Source organism: Rhinoraja longicauda, chromosome 6 (assembly GCF_053455715.1).
Source record: "Rhinoraja longicauda isolate Sanriku21f chromosome 6, sRhiLon1.1, whole genome shotgun sequence".
NCBI classification, from domain to species: Eukaryota; Metazoa; Chordata; class Chondrichthyes; order Rajiformes; family Arhynchobatidae; genus Rhinoraja; species Rhinoraja longicauda.
In genome coordinates this window covers 59252161-59269306 of record NC_135958.1, presented here as the reverse complement: position 1 = coordinate 59269306, position 17146 = coordinate 59252161, and the positions used below count along the sequence as shown (strand labels likewise).

The window sequence follows — 17146 nt, the reverse complement described above, 5'->3', positions numbered from 1 at the left end:
GGAGTGGATGAGAAAGAACAGAGAACTAGTGTGAACGGGTGAGCGATGGTTGGTGTGGACTCGGTGGGCTGAAGGGCCTGTTTCCATGCTGTACCTCTAAACTAAACATCGCTGGGCCCAAGATAGACACAAAATGGTGGAGTAACTCAGCAGGTCATTCAGCATCTCTGGAGAAAAGAATAGGTGGCATTTCGGGTCGAGACCCTTCTTCAGTCTGAGAGTTGGGGGGAGGGAAACTAGAGATATGAGAACAATTGAATGAAAGGTATGAAGGGAACAAGTCAAACCGTTGGGCCTGCTGAGTATCAACAATATTTTTCCTTTAGATGACAAATGAAAGTATGACTACTCATCTTTATTAATTCCAGTATTATAAGAGCAGGTACAGTCCCAAAGTGTGGTTTCAATGGACCAAGATTCATTTGTTTCTCGGTGTTACTATACAATTTTGGCACTTAGCCCATTACAAAATTACCTACTGGCTAAATGTACAGTTACGTGCATGGGCCTAATAAAGGCAATACACTTTATTCCTGCAATTTATTCCTATAAAGAACTGTTCTGTTAAAGCTAAGTGCAATGCATTAAACAATCATCCTGGCCGCTCTGCACATCATACAGAGTATACATTAATGGGTTTAGTTTTGTCTTTACAAATATTAACCTGCTAATCGATCATCTTAAAGTGGGTCAGTTTAATATCTCCCACTCACTATTAAAATCCAACAAACATAAAAGTCTAGATTTCTTATTTTTAATAATCTTGGAAATCAACGTTACTTAAAATTAATAGATTCTGCACCAATCCATCTTGTGTTCCCCTTGCCTGTGATCCTAAATGAATAAAATAAAGAGTACATCAATCCTTTGGTGGAGTAATGTGCCTGGAGGTTGACTTCAGAATCAACTGAATTAGTTCAGAAATTCTGAAGATCAGATTTGAATTTTAATCAAAGTGATAATGATAGAACCCTCGACAAAAAAGAGACACTTCACTGGTGTTCCAACCTATCATTTCAATTCCCAGTTGCTGTTGGGTCTGATCTGCTTACATTACGACATTCTTGCCCTCATCATCAATAGTATATGTATACTGATTTAACCAGACATATTCCTCAATTAACCAGATATTTGGAGGTTGGGACACTTCAGTCTGAAGAAGGGACCCGACCTGAAACATCACCGGTCCATTCCTTCCTCAGATGCTGCTTGACCCGTTAAGTTTAGTTTAGTTTAGAGATACATCGTGGAAATATGCCACTCGGCCCACCCAGTCCGCACCGACCATCGATCACCTGTTCACACTAGTTCTATGTTATTCCACTTTCCCACTCCCTGTACAACAGGGGAAATTTACAGAGGACGATTAACCCACAAACCCACACGCCTTTGGGATGTGTGAGCACCCAGAGAAAATCCATGCGGTCACAGAGAATGTGCAAACTCCACACTTCAGGCAGTACCCGAGGTCAGGATCAAACCCAGGACTCTGGCGCTGTGAGCCAGCAGATCTACCCACTTCGTGGCCTTTGGCCAAGGACATGCTGCTGAAAAAACATTTCAATAATGTTGAATAAACGTCATGATATTAACCACAGAACACTGATGATAGTTAACATTTCGGCAAAAGGAGCCAAGTCGAAAATAATGACGTTTATTTTGGAACAAAAGGCTTTCAATACTTTGCTACTTTAGAAAGTACTTTAGAGGGGGAGGATTGGAGAATGTATGACTAATTGCCCTGTTGGGTGCAGAATAACTGCATAAACACTAAGCTATCGTTAATTCCCAATTTGACAGAATAGTGTTGAACAGTTTTGTTTGTGGGCATGCCTGGTAGATATGCATGTGTGTCAACAGGTGTTTATAAAAGTAATGAGAAAACGATCTTGCCTCCAGGCAAATAGTCATCGCAGAAAACTGGAGGGATGGCCATGATAAATAGAGTACCTGCCACGAATGGTGGTGGAAACAAGCCCACGTTACAGATTTCTGCAGAACTCTTGGGGCGGCACAGTGGTGCTGCCTTACAGCGCCAGTGACCCAGGTTCGATCCCGACGACAGGTGCTGTCTGTAAGGAGTTTGTATGTTCTTCCTGTGACCACGTGGGTTTTCTCCAGATGCTCTGGTTTCTTCCAACTTTTAAAAGACGTGCGGGTTGGCAGGATAATTAGCTTCTGTATATTGTCCCTAGTGTGTAGGATAGAACGAGAGTGTAAGGGTGATGGTTGGTCGGTGTGGATTCGGTGGGCCAAAGGGTCACCTTCCAAGCTGCATCTCTAAACTAAACTTGCTCAAACCCGCCACGAGTGGAGGTGGAAACAAGTCCATGTTTGCAGATTTCTGCAGAACTCCTGATTCTTGAAACAAAGAACGGAAACAAGAATTGCTCGTCCTTTCATATTACCAAAGGATAACAGTCACGATAAGTTCATAAGTTATAGGATCAGAATTGGGCCATTTGATCCATCAAGTCTATTCCACCATTCAATCATGGCTGACCTATCTTTACCTCTCAACCCCATTCTTCTGCCTTCTCCCCATAACCCCTGACACCCGTACTAATCAAGAACCAGTCAATCTCCGTCATAAAATTATCCATTGACTTGGCCTCCACAGCTGTCTGTGGCAATGAATTCCAGAGATTCACTGCCCTCTGACTAAGGAAATTCCAGCTCATCACCTTTCTAACAGTATGTCCTTTTATGCTAAGACTATGCCCTCTGGTCCTAGACTCTTCCCCCCTAGCGGAAACATTCTCTCCACATTCACTCTATCCAGGTCTTTCACTATTCGACAAGTTTCAATGAGATCGTCCTCATCCTTCTAAACTCCAGTGAGTCCTGATCCAGTGCCGTCAGACGCTCATCATACGTTAACCCAATCATTTCTGGGATCATTCTGGAATCCTTCAGTCCATGAAGTGTTATTGGGAATCGTAACAAAGAGACCAAAGATGGCCAAGCAGTTCCCAGGACATTTTCATTCGTGGACTCTAATGAAATTAGTGACTACGGTGACTCTCTCTTGTTGTTTACGATGGGTTTTACAGAATACTATGTTTACATATCTGTTGTGCTGCTGGAAGTGAGAATGTCATTGTTCCGTTTCAGGACACACGACAATAAAACACTCTCGACTTAACAGAAAACGGATCCCGACCCGAAACATCGCCTATCCACACTCTCCAGAGATGCTGCCTGACCTGCTGAGTTACTCCAGTACGTTGTGTCTTTTTTTGTAAACCAGCATCTGCAGTTCCTTGTGTCGACATACATGACCCGTGCGAATAAGCGGTTAAAATAACAGCATAACAAATGCAAGGATGAAGAAAGTATCAGAAAATAACCCAAATTTAACATTTACCTAGGTGTGTCGTTCATAAATACCAACCTGGGATTGACTGAATGCACGTTGTGTTTTAATTTTAAATATGCACAGGGTTTTGCCCTCAGCCATCTGCAAAGGAACATTACACATGATTAAAAATGTTGTGAAAGTAACATAATTAAGATGGAGCAGCTCTTCATTCTTTTGACAGCATGATAAATTAAAAAGACTCTGCTGTGAGCCCACAAAATGTTTTAAATTAGAACTGGTTTATGCACTTTTTATGTACCGAGCAGTATTTTCCAATGTACAAAGACTTGCCATGCTCCCGTTAAATAAGCTTCAGCAACTTTCCTGACTCTTTTCAAATTGTCAATTCAATATCGATAAAGAATTCAGCAGCAAATCGTAACACAAAGGTAAGTCTCGGCTTGTTTAATGCAGAATTTTCAACAGCATGGGTATTTATGGGTAGGAATTTCCAGCCCCTTGGTCAATAGAATTCCGTTCCAGCCATCCTATAACTACATATAGGAAACAAAGTACTGCGGTTGCTGGCTTATACCAAAGATAGACACAAAGTGCTGGAGTAACTCAGCGGGTCAGGCAGCATCTCTGGAGAAAAAGGATGGCCAACGTTTCAGGTCAGGATCCTTCCTCAGACATAATGACATAATTGTTGAAAGACAGGATTCTGTCCTCTCCATCCAAACAATGGAACTCTTACTTTGTCATAGATGGGGAGAAGCAAACTGTTTACTAATCTTTCGGAATCGTGGTGGATATATGTAACAAGCTGTCAAAATTTGAAGGATGCCAGACCGAAACGTCACCTATCCTCATCCTCCAGAGATGCTCCCTGATCCATTGAGTTACTCCAGCACTTTGTGGTCCACAGTTGCCAGAGGAAGTAGTTGAGGCAGGTACAACAACAATTAAAATATATTTGGAGAGGAACATGTATAGGAAAGTTTAAATGGATGTGGGCCAAATGCAGACAAATGGGATGAGCTTAGATGGGGCATCTTGGGTGGCACGGATGAGTTGGGCCGAAGGGCCTGTTTCCACACTGTATGACTCGATGACAAATTGGTTTCCTTTCAAATTACATAGCTTTACAATTTAGGGAATACAGAAAAAAAGATTAAATAGATACATACGTGTAAATGCCATCAGAAACTTTAATTTGTTAATATAGTCTTAATGTTGTTCCTGAACACTAGTTTTGTTTACACAAGGGATCCATCTTTTAATTATTCTATTGATTTTAATTACTAGTTGCATCTGCCAGCTTTGATATTAGATATTTAAAAAAATAATTTAAGATGGAAATAACTTTATTGAAGAGAATACTGTGCTCAAAGTTATAACAACTTGAAGAGCAGAGAGTGCAACACTGACACAATGGCAGTGTGCAGCACGTAGCAAGTCTGGTAGTAAATTGAGTTAGAAATTCAGAATTAAGTGGTTTATATTTTATAATGATGATTTGGTTTAATTATGAATATGTTTCAACTATGTTACAATTATTACCTATCTGAAGAGTGTTGAGAAGCAGACTGGATATATACTAGTACCTGCTCAAATCTCTGGATTACATTGAAATCAATTACTAAGGAACTGCAGACACTGGGTTACACCAAAGGAGGGTCTCAACCAAAAACGTCACCTATTCCTTTTCTCCACAGATGCTGCCTGACCTGCTGAGTTACTCCAGCATTTTGAGCCTATCTTATGCATTGTGTTTAGTTTAGAGATACAGCATGGATGCAGGCCCTAAGGCCACACCGACCAGAGGTCACCCATTCACACTGGCTCTACGTTATCCCACTTTCTCATCCACTCCCTACACACGAGGGGCAATTTACAGAGGTCAATTCACCCACAAACCCGCAAGTCTTTGGGATGCGAGAGGAAACCGGAGCACTTGGAAGAAACCCATGTGGTCACAGGGAGAACATGCAAACTCCACACTAGCAGCAGCCGAGATTACGATTTAACCTGGGTCTCTGGCACTGAGAGGCAGCAGGTCCACCAGCTGCGCCACCCTTAAAGCAACAGGAAGAGAGTAGATTTATCTTGTAGAATCATTGTTGCACTGACCTTGTTTTTCACAATTTGCCCAGCTTCATTCCAATCTAAAACAATACTACAAGCAGTCACACTGAAACTATCCAGAGTGAATCTACAGACTAGACTGCCTTTTGCCTTACAAATATTGACCGTTCGATTTCCCCAATACCATTCCATAATTTATTTACATTAATCTTCCATGTAACGTCACATTTCTTCACCACAACAGAAATGGACAAAACCTTTTACAAATGCACAAAGTTACCACTGATTAGACCACTGAATTATTTGCCTTCCCTCTGCTGGTGGGTGACAGAGTTTTTAAGACATGAAGTGGACAGATGTCCTTGCCGTTACATTTAGGTTCTCACCATTCATCAAAGGAAAGCTATTGTCCTTACAGATTAGCTGCAAGCCTGCGTTTGATTTACATTCAAAGCAGAGAGAGGTAATATTTTTGCATTAATTGTCATTGATAGCCTCATAAAAGGTTTCACCCCAGAAGTCAGTTCAAAAGGTAGGCAGGAAAATGACTGCAATTGTCAATACATGACTGAACTATCTAAAGTGCGCAAAATGACAAAGGAAATACACGAAACAGGCTTTTGAATACAAAAGTCAAGGTTATGAAGTGAAACAATCTCCTCTGCTGTACTAACACAATAACTTCCAATAACTTTCATTCACCTGTTCTTTGTTCCTTTTCATATCTCCAGCTTCCCTCTCCCCCGACTCTCAGTCTGAAGAAGGGTCTCGACCCGAAACGTCACATTCCTTTTCTCCAGAAATGCTGCCCGACCCGCTGAGTTACGCCAGCATTTTGTGTCTATCTAACACCAGGTTTGCTGGTTAATAAAATCAGATTTTCTGGGAAGGGTGCGTATCATGTGTAGGCAGATGAGACGTTAGTTTATCTTGGCATTATGTCCAGTACCGACATAGAGGGCCGTAGGGCCTGTTCCTGTGCTGTTTTTTTTCCTGTGCTCTTTGAACAAGAATTAGGATGAATCTACCGGCATCAGAGCTATATTGTTTTCAGATTGAAGAATGTAGAGGGGACAAATCCGATGCTTTGACAAGAATCATTGTAGCTCAACTGGAAAGTTCTCATGTAGAAACAAGGAACTGCAGATGCTGGTTTACAAAAGAAGACACAAAGTGCTGGAGTAACTCAGCGGGTCAGGTAGCATCTCAGGATAACATTGATAAGCAACGTTTCAGGTCGGGACCCTTCTTCAAACCAAATTCCTAAATTCTCATCATCAGATTCCACTTCAAGAATTTACTCAGTTCCTTCACCAGAAGAATCAATGAAGAACTTAGAACAGTACAGCACAGGAACAGGCCCTTCGGCCCACATTGTCTGTGCCGAACATGATGCCAAGTCCATCTCTTACCTGCCTGCAAATAATTCAAATCCCCCCTATCCCTGCATATCAATGTGCCCATCTATTAACCACTTAAATGTCACCATTATATCTGCCTACACCACCACCCTGGCAGAGGATTCCAGGCATCCACCAACCTCTGCATTTTAAAAAAACTTGTCCCGCACATTTCCTTTAACCTTCGCCCCTCTCATCCTCAAGCTATGCCTTCTAGTTTTTGACATTTCCACCCTGGGGGAAGAGGCTCTGATCATCTAGCCCGTCAATGCCTATCATAGTTTTTATACCACACGTCTCCCCTCCACCTCCAGTGTTCCAGAGAAAACACTCCGAGTCTGTCCAACCTCTCTCTCTCGAATCACTACCCCCTAATTCAGGAAGCACGGTAGCGCAGCGGTAGAGTTGCTGCTTTACAGCGAATGCCACGCCGGAGACTCAGGTTCGATCCTGACTACGGGTGCTGCACTGTAAGGAGTTTGTACGTTCTCCCCGTGACCTGCGTGGGTTTTCTCCGAGATCTTCGGTTTCCTCCCACACTCCAAAGACGTACAGGTATGTAGGTTAATTGGCTGGGTAAATGTAAAAAAAATTTTTTTTTAATTGTCCCTAGTGGGTGTAGGATAGTGTTAATGTACAGGGATCGCTGGGCGGCACGGACTTGGTGGGCCGAAAGGGCCTGTTTCCGGCTGTATATATATGATATGATATGATAATCTAGTAAGTGCGTTGGAGTGAATTGCAGATGCTGGTTTAAACCGAAGATAGACACAAAATGCTGGTGCAACTCAGCCAGTCAGGCAGCATCTCTGCAGAAAGGGAATAGGTGATGTTTCAGGTCAGAACTCTTCTTCAGACCAATGGGAGTGGAGAGGGGGGGGGGGGGAAGAGGGTAGGGGTGGAACTGGAGGCAAGAAAAGGCCATAATAAATCAGAATCAGACATCCAATCTAGTAAACCTCCTCTGCACCTTCTCCAAACCTCCACATCCTTCTTGTAATGGGGAGACCAGATCTGCGCACAATACTCCAAATGCAGCCAAGCAAAAGTCCTATAAACAAGCATCATAACCTCTTGACTCTTAGACTCCATGCACTGACAAATGAAGGCCATCATACCATACGTTTTCTTTACATCACCGTTGCACATACTCTTCCAGTTTCCCCTGCGTGCTGGAACCATGTCCTTTTGCCAGAAAGACAACAGATTACAGGGATGTATACACCTTAAGAGGAGGATTAAGGTAGACTAAATAAGTTTATCACAGTAGGCTTTATGCAACACAAGGGCAACTTTTAAACTCTGACAGCAGTTCACCTCAAAATTAATCTGTGTAATGTCATTGACTGCCAAGGAAGCAAGCCAGGCACATTCATGTTCCCAGTGCTAGTATAATCGCATGCCAGGAGGCTGAGGGGTGATCTTAGAGTCTGTTTCCGTGCTGACATCGAAATCCCGGCTTAGTTACCTTCCCTTCCTCTACCAAAGACTTTAAGTCATAAGTTCACAAGGAATAGGAGTAGAATTAGGTCATTCGGCCCATCAAGCCCACTCCGCCATTCAATCATAGCTGATCTATCTCTCCCTCCTAACCCCATTCTCCTGCCTTCTCCCCATAACCTCTGACACCTGCACTAATCAAGAATCTATCTATCTCTACCCAATATATCCACTGCAGCCTTCTGTGGCAAAGAATTCCACAGAGTCACCACCCTCTGACTAAAGAAATTTCTCCTCGTCTCCTTTCTCCCATTCTCAAGTGATAGCACTGTTTAGCTGAACAGGTGTCAACAACCTTCCACAGGCAAACACATCTGATTGAACACGTGTAACTCTGTCAACACCCTATACGCGTTGACTCTTTTGTATACTTTATGTATGGTATGCAAAATAAAGAATTTCACCCTGACATGTCACATGTGATAATAACGTATCAAAGTTGTGTATATTCTGTGCATTTACAATTTCCCTGCACCTCCCCCCATGCCCTCTTCTCTTCCCTCCCCCCCTCCCCCCCCCCTCCCCCTCCCCTTTAAAACGGTTACCATTTTCTCAGCAGGTCTTATTGTTAACAAGAGCATCAATACTTCGATACACTCGTTCATCTCCAGGTCTGCCGCTGGCCTCATCTGCTGCTTTGTAGTCGAGTTCCTGATTTCGATTATTACATCTGCAATTCTCCCACTGAACAACCAAATCTCCACCTACTGCAGTAACTCGTCTCTCAGTTGTTATCAGAAATATCAGTAACCGACCTTTTAATTAGGAAGAGATGCCCAAGGCAAATTCAGCAAGTCCAAAGTCTCAAACACTAATGTCGCATCTGGTTCAGCATTTCTCCAAGCAAAGGTATTGAAAAGGCAGAATTAAACATATCCCGACAAAAATAAAATACCAGTTATTAATTTACAATTCTGGAATTTCTTCTGTAAAAACTCTCCCCACCCCCCCAACTTTTTTAGATTTTAGTGACACAGCACGGAAACAGGCCCAACGATTCCACGCTGGCACGATCTTACACACACTAGGGACAATTTACAATTTTTCAGAAGCCAATTAACCTACAATCCTATACATCTTTGGAGTGTGGGAGGAAACCGGAGCGTCGGGAGAAAACCCACACGGTCAAAGGGAGAATGCACAAATTCCGTACAGGGAGCAGGATCGAACGTGGGTCTCTGATGCTGTAAGGCAGCAACTCTACCGCTGCACCAATGTCTCCCTTCTCCTGACCCCCCCTCACCTGTAATTTTTTTTTCACATTCAAAATGGAAACTCACAATATAATTATCTCACACAATTATTAATTTCCGCTAGTGGCACCCTGCAGCTTCGCAATTTTCTGTCTCCTAGCTTGTACCGCAGACCCAAATTAAGTCCAGCAAAACACAAAGTGCTGGAGGAACTCAGCGGGTCAAGCAGCACCTGTGGTGTTTCAGGTCAGATCGAGTCTGAAGAGTTCTGACCCAAAACATAATCTGTCCATTTCCCTCCACAGATCCTGCCGAAGGTGGACCTATAGATAGAGGTATATAACATTATGAGGCATAGATAGGGTAGACAGTCAAAATATTTTTCCATGGGGTGGAAATGTCAAAAACTTGAGGGCATAGCTTTTAAGGTGAGGGGGGCAAAGTTTGAAGGAGATGTGCAGGACATGTTTTTTTTTTTAAATTCGCAGAGGGTGATGTGTGCCTGGAACAGGTGGTGGTGGAGGCAGATGCAGTAGTGGCATCCAAGAGGCTTTTGGATAGGCACATGGATATGCAGGGGATGGAGGGATGTGAATCACGTGCAGGCAGAGGAGATTAGTTTAACTTGGCATTATGTTCGGCACAAATATTGTGGGCCGAAGGACCTGTTCCTGCATTGTTCCACACATTTGCACAAACATCAGTAGACAAGACCAAGTCAGCAGTGTGGTAATCTATGGATATGAAACTCCACTCCTGTGACTCAGTTCCATGTTTAAAATTTAAGAAGCAAAAATGTGACATTGATTGTTTTGTACATGCAATACGAGATGAAATTCTACTGCAATGTCTTGCATTCACGATATTGCTGTTCATTGAAATTTGCCATATGCAGGTTAGAAGGGTTTTGAACGGCATTTTACAAATGTAAATATTTGCTTACAATTGGGTCTGAACTTTACAGATTCAGCTCAGAAACAGGCCCTTCAGCCCATCGTGTCCATGTCGACCAGTAATCATCCCGTACTCCAGCACTACCCGACACATTAAGGACAATTTACAATTTTTTGTACCGAAGCCAATTAACCTACGAACCTGCATGTCTCTGGAGTGTGGGAGGAAACCGGAGCACCCGGAGAAAACTCAAGCGGTCACAGGGAGAATGTACAGACTCAGTACAGGCAGCACCCGTAGTCAGGATTAAACCTGGGTCTCTGGTGCTCGGCAGCTGTAAGGCAGCAACTCTACCGCTGTGTCACTGTGCTGCCCAAAACTCTCCCTCTAGTTCCGAGCTCCATCATTCCAGAGATCATTTAGTTATTCTCCATGTGGCCCATGTGGCCCATGACACTCAGATCTTGCCTAGGTTCATCAGATCAGCCGCAAAGTGTTCATCTCACGGCATCTCACTCAGTCACGTATGACAAGCAGGATATGGTACTGTGAGATAGACACAATGTGTAGGAAGGAACTGCAGATGCTGGTTTACACCAAAGATAAGACACAAATGCTGGAGAAACTCGGCGGGTCAGGCACCATCTCTGCAGAAAAGGAATAGGTGACGTTTTGGGTCGAGACCTGCCTTCAGACCGAGAGTCAGGGGAGGGGGAAACTAGAGGTATGAAAAGGTACAGAGAACAACGGGATACTGAGTTGGATGATCAGCCATGATCATATTGAATGGCGGTGCAGGCTCGAAGGGCCGAATGGCCTACTCCTGCACCTATTTTCTATGTTTCTATGTAACAAATAAATGAAAGGTATGAAAAGAACAAATCAAAGCCAGCCAGAGTAACTCAGTGGGACAGGTAGCGTCTCCGGAGAGAAGGAATGGGTGATGTTTCGGGTCGAGACCCTTCTCCCGAAACGTCACCCATTCCTTCTCGCTCCAGAGATGCTACCTGTCCCGCTGAGTTACTCCAGCCTTTTGTGTCTATCTTCAGTTTGAACCAGCATCTGCAGTTCCTTCCCTTCCTACACAAATCAAAGCCAGCACCAGGGGAAAGGTCCATGGTTAAGGTGATAACGAGCGATGCAAACAGTGAAACTCAGCAGGATGACAGTGAAACTAGTAGGACAACTAGGGTGGGGGAGGGACGGAGAGAGGGAATGCAAGGGTTATTTGAAATTAGAGAAATCAATATTCAGACCGCTGGGTTGTAAGCTTGAGATTACAGTGAGGGTGGGCGAGGCAGCAAAGCCGAAGGACTGGAGGGAACAAATACCAGTTTATCGTATTGATGTGCATCTTTAACTCAGAAAACACAAGTCAAGTTTCACCTCCAGAAATGTATAGATACAAGGTCACCGAGAGCTGCTCTTGCACACCTTCTAGTGTCTGATCGAGAAAAGTACTGCCGATACCCTGGGAGAAATATTACAACACACTTGTTCTGTGACTTAGGAAATACTGCACAGTAAGAAAGATCCTTCATTGAGAAAATAAAATAAAATAAAAGATTGTAGATAGCCAGTGCAAACATCTTCACAGAAAAATTGACCAAATCTCTTAAAATACAGAGGAAAGGTGAAGATGTACTTTCTTTTTGCAATTACTTCCTTCCATAAGAGTTGCTGTTGTCAGTTGTATTTTACCTCACTCTGCCTTAAACAATTTAGCAGGCTCCCTGTCAAAGTTCACTGATCTCGCCAATGTACACAGTGGCGATATTGCTCATTATTTAATGTATTATAAGTTACCGAAATAACTATTTAATGCACCTTACCGTGTCCCCTTAATTGTATCTGAACACAGAATTCATTCTACCTCTACCAGTCCCTGGGGAGAGACTATTGGCGAGACCTTTAAGGACAGATTAAAAAAACATTAAAGACTAGTGAAGTGTTTGACATCAAGAGAAGGAATTGTACTGTCCCAGTGTCTGCAAGATGCAACTTAGATTTGGACTCAATCTTGATTACAAACTGTAAACACCAATCAGATGTTGAGATTTTAAGTATTTAGATATCCAAAGGGCCAATTTAAAATCAGGGCCTCTGCAAATTATGAGGCAATAATTCACACAGTGTGTACAAAATAAATAAATCTATTAGTGAAAAAATCCTTATTGTTAAGTTAAATATATTCAGCATTGAGAAGCAAGACATGCTGCACTGAAAATGCCAACTCCTTGGGGCAGTGGGCAGATATTGCTGAAAGATTTACTAATAATATCATAAGTTGAAGTGAAATATGATTACAACCAATGCACAACAGAATACTGAAGGTGTTTCAATTTGCTCTCAGCTTTTTAAAATCCGGAATAATTCAATGATTAAAAAGAGAAATAAGAAGACTTATTAAAGTGGATGAACAGAAGCCCTTTTGCCTCACTGTAAAAAAATGCATCATACCGGCTGCTGTGACCGAGTTGACCTTTGCTTTGCGCGGTTCCTTGCCTGCTGGAAGATGTCCCTGTCTCCCCCCTGGACCAGACGGGCATCTACACAGCATTGCCGTCCCTGCCCGCAGTCCTCAGCGCCCGTCCCATTGTCAGACGTGAGCAACCTGCTGGCAGCCGCTCAGCCGCCCCGCTCCCTCCAGCAAACACAGCCAATCGCTCCTCCTCTGACATCACACTCTGGGGCACTGGGAAACACACACACACACAGCTCTTCCCAAAGTGGCTATGCAACAAGCCAGCCTGCTGCTGGTCCTGGGCAGGCAGGGAGGGAGGGGGGGAGGGAGGGGGGGAAGGAGAGGAGGAGGGGGAGGAGAGGAGGGGGGGAGGAGGAGGGGGAGGGGGGTAAGAAGGGAGAGGAGGGGGGAGGATAGGATGAAGGGGGAGAGGCGTAGGAGAGGGGAGGGCAGAGGGGGGGGAGGAGGAGGGGGGAATGGGGGAAGGAGGAGCGGGGGAGGGAGAGGGGAAGGTGGAGAGGGGAGGTGGAGGGCGGAGGGGGGAATAGAGGGTGGAGGGGGAAGATGGAGGGGGAGGGGGAGGAAAGGAGAGGAGGAGGGGGGAGAGAAGGAGAGGAGAAAGGGGGAGTGGAGTAGGAGAGGGAGGGAGGAGGGGAGGAGGGGGAGAGTAGGAAAGGAGAAAGGGGGGAAAGGAGTAGGAGAGGGAGGGAGGAGGAGGGAAGAGGGGGGTGGGGAAGGAGGATGGGGGAGGGAGAGAGAGGGAAAGAGGGAGAGGGGAGGGGGGAAGGTGGAGGGGGGAAGATGGAGGGCGGAGGGGGAAGATGGAGGGCGGAGGGGGGAAGATGGAGGGCGGAGGGGGGAAGATGGAGGGCGGAGGGGGGAAGATGGAGGGCGGAGGGGGGAAGATGGAGGGCGGAGGGGGGAAGATGGAGGGCGGAGGGGGAAGATGGAGGGCGGAGGGGGGAAGATGGAGGGCGGAGGGGGGAAGATGGAGGGCGGAAGGGGGAAGATGGAGGGCGGAGGGGGGAAGATGGAGGGCGGAGGGGGGAAGATGGAGGGCGGAGGGGGGAAGATGGAGGGCGGAGGGGGGAAGATGGAGGGCGGAGGGGGGAAGATGGAGGGCGGAGGGGGGAAGATGGAGGGCGGAGGGGGGAAGATGGAGGGCGGAGGGGGGAAGATGGAGGGCGGAGGGGGGAAGATGGAGGGCGGAGGGGGGAAGATGGAGGGCGGAGGGGGGAAGATGGAGGGCGGAGGGGGGAAGATGGAGGGCGGAGGGGGGAAGATGGAGGGCGGAAGATGTAGGGCGGAGGGGGAAGATGTAGGGCGGAGGGGGAAGATGGTGGGTGGAGGGGGGAAGATGGAGGGCGGAGGGGGGAAGATGGAGGGCGGAGGGGGGAAGATGGAGGGCGGAGGATGGAGGGCGGAGGGGGGAAGATAGAGAGCGGAGGGGGATGGGGAAGAGGGGAAAAATGGGGGGGAGGGAGGGAAAGATGGGGGGGAGGGGGGGAAGATGGAGGGGGGGAGGGGGGAAGATGGAGGGGGGGAAGATGGGGGGGGGAAAGATGGAGGGGGAGGGAAATTTAGAGGGGGGGGAGATGCGTGTGGGACAGAGCAAGAGAATATCTCTGCTTTCAGCAGAATACCTTTCTCGCCTTTTCCCATCTGGCTGTGTTCCAGAACACTGAACTTACAAAGAAACCAGGAGCATTAAGCAACAGAGGTAACCATTTAAAACACCATTTATCTGACATCTTTAGCCCTTAGAGAAAAAAAAAGGAGAATCAAGCAGTGAAAACTACAAGGCTAATTTATATATTAAAAAAAAATCTTGTTTCAAGTGTACTATAATTAAATTCAGTTAGTGATGTATACTTCGATAATACATCTTAAGCATTCATATATTCAGGTATTTCTACCTTGACCTGTGAACGCAGCATAGAGTTATTAACACATTCTGTTCCTATTAAACATCCACATGTGTGGCATATCGGAGGGGGGGGAAGAAGGGCCTTGAACCATCTTATTGTGAACAAATTAATTGTTTGCTACCCATGACTGACCATCGGTTCATTATAACACACCAAGGGAGAAAAGAGAAATCCTCATCACACCAGACAGCATGTTAATAAGGTCTGATAATCTGATTCATTAAAGCAATGTTAGACTTCACACTATTGAATTATATGGATTGAAGTCAAAGTATTGAATTTTTACCTGCCCTAAACATATCCATTCAATTTCTTCCGTTTACTTTGGGATTAACACAACATTTATTTTGTTGAATTAAAAAGCAAAAATCCAACTCGCTTGCAAATTCCAGAATACATTTTAAGAGTAAAAACAATTTCCAACTTGAATATTATGCTTTACTGAGCTTTACTTTAGTATAAGGACTCTTAAACTCACAATAAGGTGCTAGTATTAATAGCCAATCTAATTATTAATATTCTAAATTGTCAGTATCGAGAACATCCTCCCCCCAATTGGGTTAATCCTGTGACATCCCACTTGCCAATGCACAGGTCACATCACATCAAATCAGACCAGGAGAATATTTTTCATTTCTGCACAATGTTACCAGTGGATTAACAGCTGGAGACAATATATTCCTTTATTCATCCCACACCGGGGAAATTTACAGTGTTGCAGCAGCAAAGTGGATAGCAAGAGAGCAAGAGATCATTCATTATAAATCAAAGATACATAAATTGTCATCAATTTTCTGTGTGTTCGTTGCTATTATTGTTGACCTGTCTGCTGGGAGCAGTGCTGGTTGTGCAGTCTCACAGCAACGGGAAGGAAGGACCTCCTATATCTCTCCTTCACGCACTTGGGGTGAAGGAGTCTGTCACTGAAGGAGCTACTCAGTGCAGTGACAGTGTCCTGCATTGGGTGGGAGTCGTTGTCCAGCAGCGATGTTAGCTTAGCCATCATCCTCCTCTCTCCCACCACCTGCACTGAGTCGAGGGGGCAACCCAGGGCAGAGCTGGCCTTCCTGACCAGCTTGTCGAGTCTCTTCCCTTCCACCGCTGAGATGCTGCTGCTCCAGCAGACCACTCCATAGAAGATGGCCGATGCAACCACCCGTGTTGTAGAAGGTCCTTAGGAGTGCCCCCTGCACTCCAAATGACCCGAGTCTCCTTAGCAGATAAAGTCTGCTCTGGCCCTTTCTGTATAGCGCATTGGTGTTTTCAGTCCAGTTCAGTCCAATAATTCATAATTGTTCGCACACCCCTTACCTTTATATTCGTGCCTCACCTGTGAAACGATGATGGGAGGTGTGGAATACCTCCAAACAAGCACAGCCAGAAGAAACCACGTCACAAATTGGCATTTTCCCAAGTTTTTGTTCGTGTTCTCGTCCCACACGCACAGGCTCAGCGAGCTTTGAACACGAAAGACTTTTACTTTTTTTCTCTCTCCCTCTCTCCCTCTCTCCCTCTCTCTCCCTCTCCCCCAGGTGTAGTGTAGAGCTAATTATGCAGGCTTCCAGTTCTGCATCAAGAAGGGTCCTTAAGGCCACATTGAGGTCATCCACACAGTTGCTGCTTGTTCCCAGTGGCTGCAGCAGTTCTTTCACATGGGGTTGCACGTTTCCTCATTTTAACATGCCGGTCATTAATACCAAACAAGAAAGTTGCGCCACTTCCTAATCCCCAGAGTTTCATCTGTTAACACTTTACCCCTTTCCACTAACAGCTGCAGGATTCCTTTTTGCAGATAATTAACAGCTGCACCAAATTAATTCTCGTTATCCTCACGCGGTGCAATTGTTGCTGTGATTTTTATTGTGAGATAAATTCTGTCACCTTCAAGGTATTTCTTTTAATATATTCACTCACAGCAATGTGATGTTCAGCAATGTAAACAGCCCTGATGCCAGTGAAGTGAATTAATTGTCCCAGAATATATTATGGTTGCTGATCAGGCAAGATTTTTCCCGTATCTTCCAAATATGAAATAATGGGGGCAGTGGGCCAAGCAGAGAATTATATTTGGGGATTTCAAAAACAGCCATGCATTTAATTTTTGTGTCTGGACCTTTTTGCAATTGTCAAACTAAATATGACTTTGTAAATGGAGAAAAAAAGTGGGTGGCACATTGGCACAGCTGGGAGAGCTGCTGCCTCACAGCGTTAGAGACCCAGTATCGAACCTGACCCGTGTGCATGGAATTTGCACGTCCTCCCTGTTGGTTTCCTTTGGGCGCTCCGGTTTCCTCCCACTTTCCCAAGGACGTGCAGGTTTGTAAATTGGCCCCTGGTGTGTAGGGACTGGATGCGAAAGTGGGATAACGTGGAACTGG

At 45.0% G+C, this 17146-nt stretch overlaps 1 protein-coding gene across 22 annotated transcripts in view; it reads right to left on the bottom strand.

The window, feature by feature from the left end:
• Positions 1-17146, bottom strand: part of rbfox3a (RNA binding fox-1 homolog 3a) — a 1329152-nt gene that overhangs the window by 1116712 nt on the left and 195294 nt on the right. For 12 of the 22 annotated variants that reach the window (XM_078401074.1, XM_078401071.1, XM_078401086.1 and 9 more), the window contains exon 1: positions 12837-13050. The exons of 8 other annotated variants lie outside the window; for them this stretch is intronic. The gene's annotated coding sequence lies outside the window, so the exon portion shown is untranslated. Of the gene's footprint in view, positions 1-3394; positions 3461-12836; positions 13051-17146 lie in introns of those variants that run through there. 2 more of the 22 variants (XM_078401067.1, XM_078401065.1) reach the window with 2 other exon arrangements.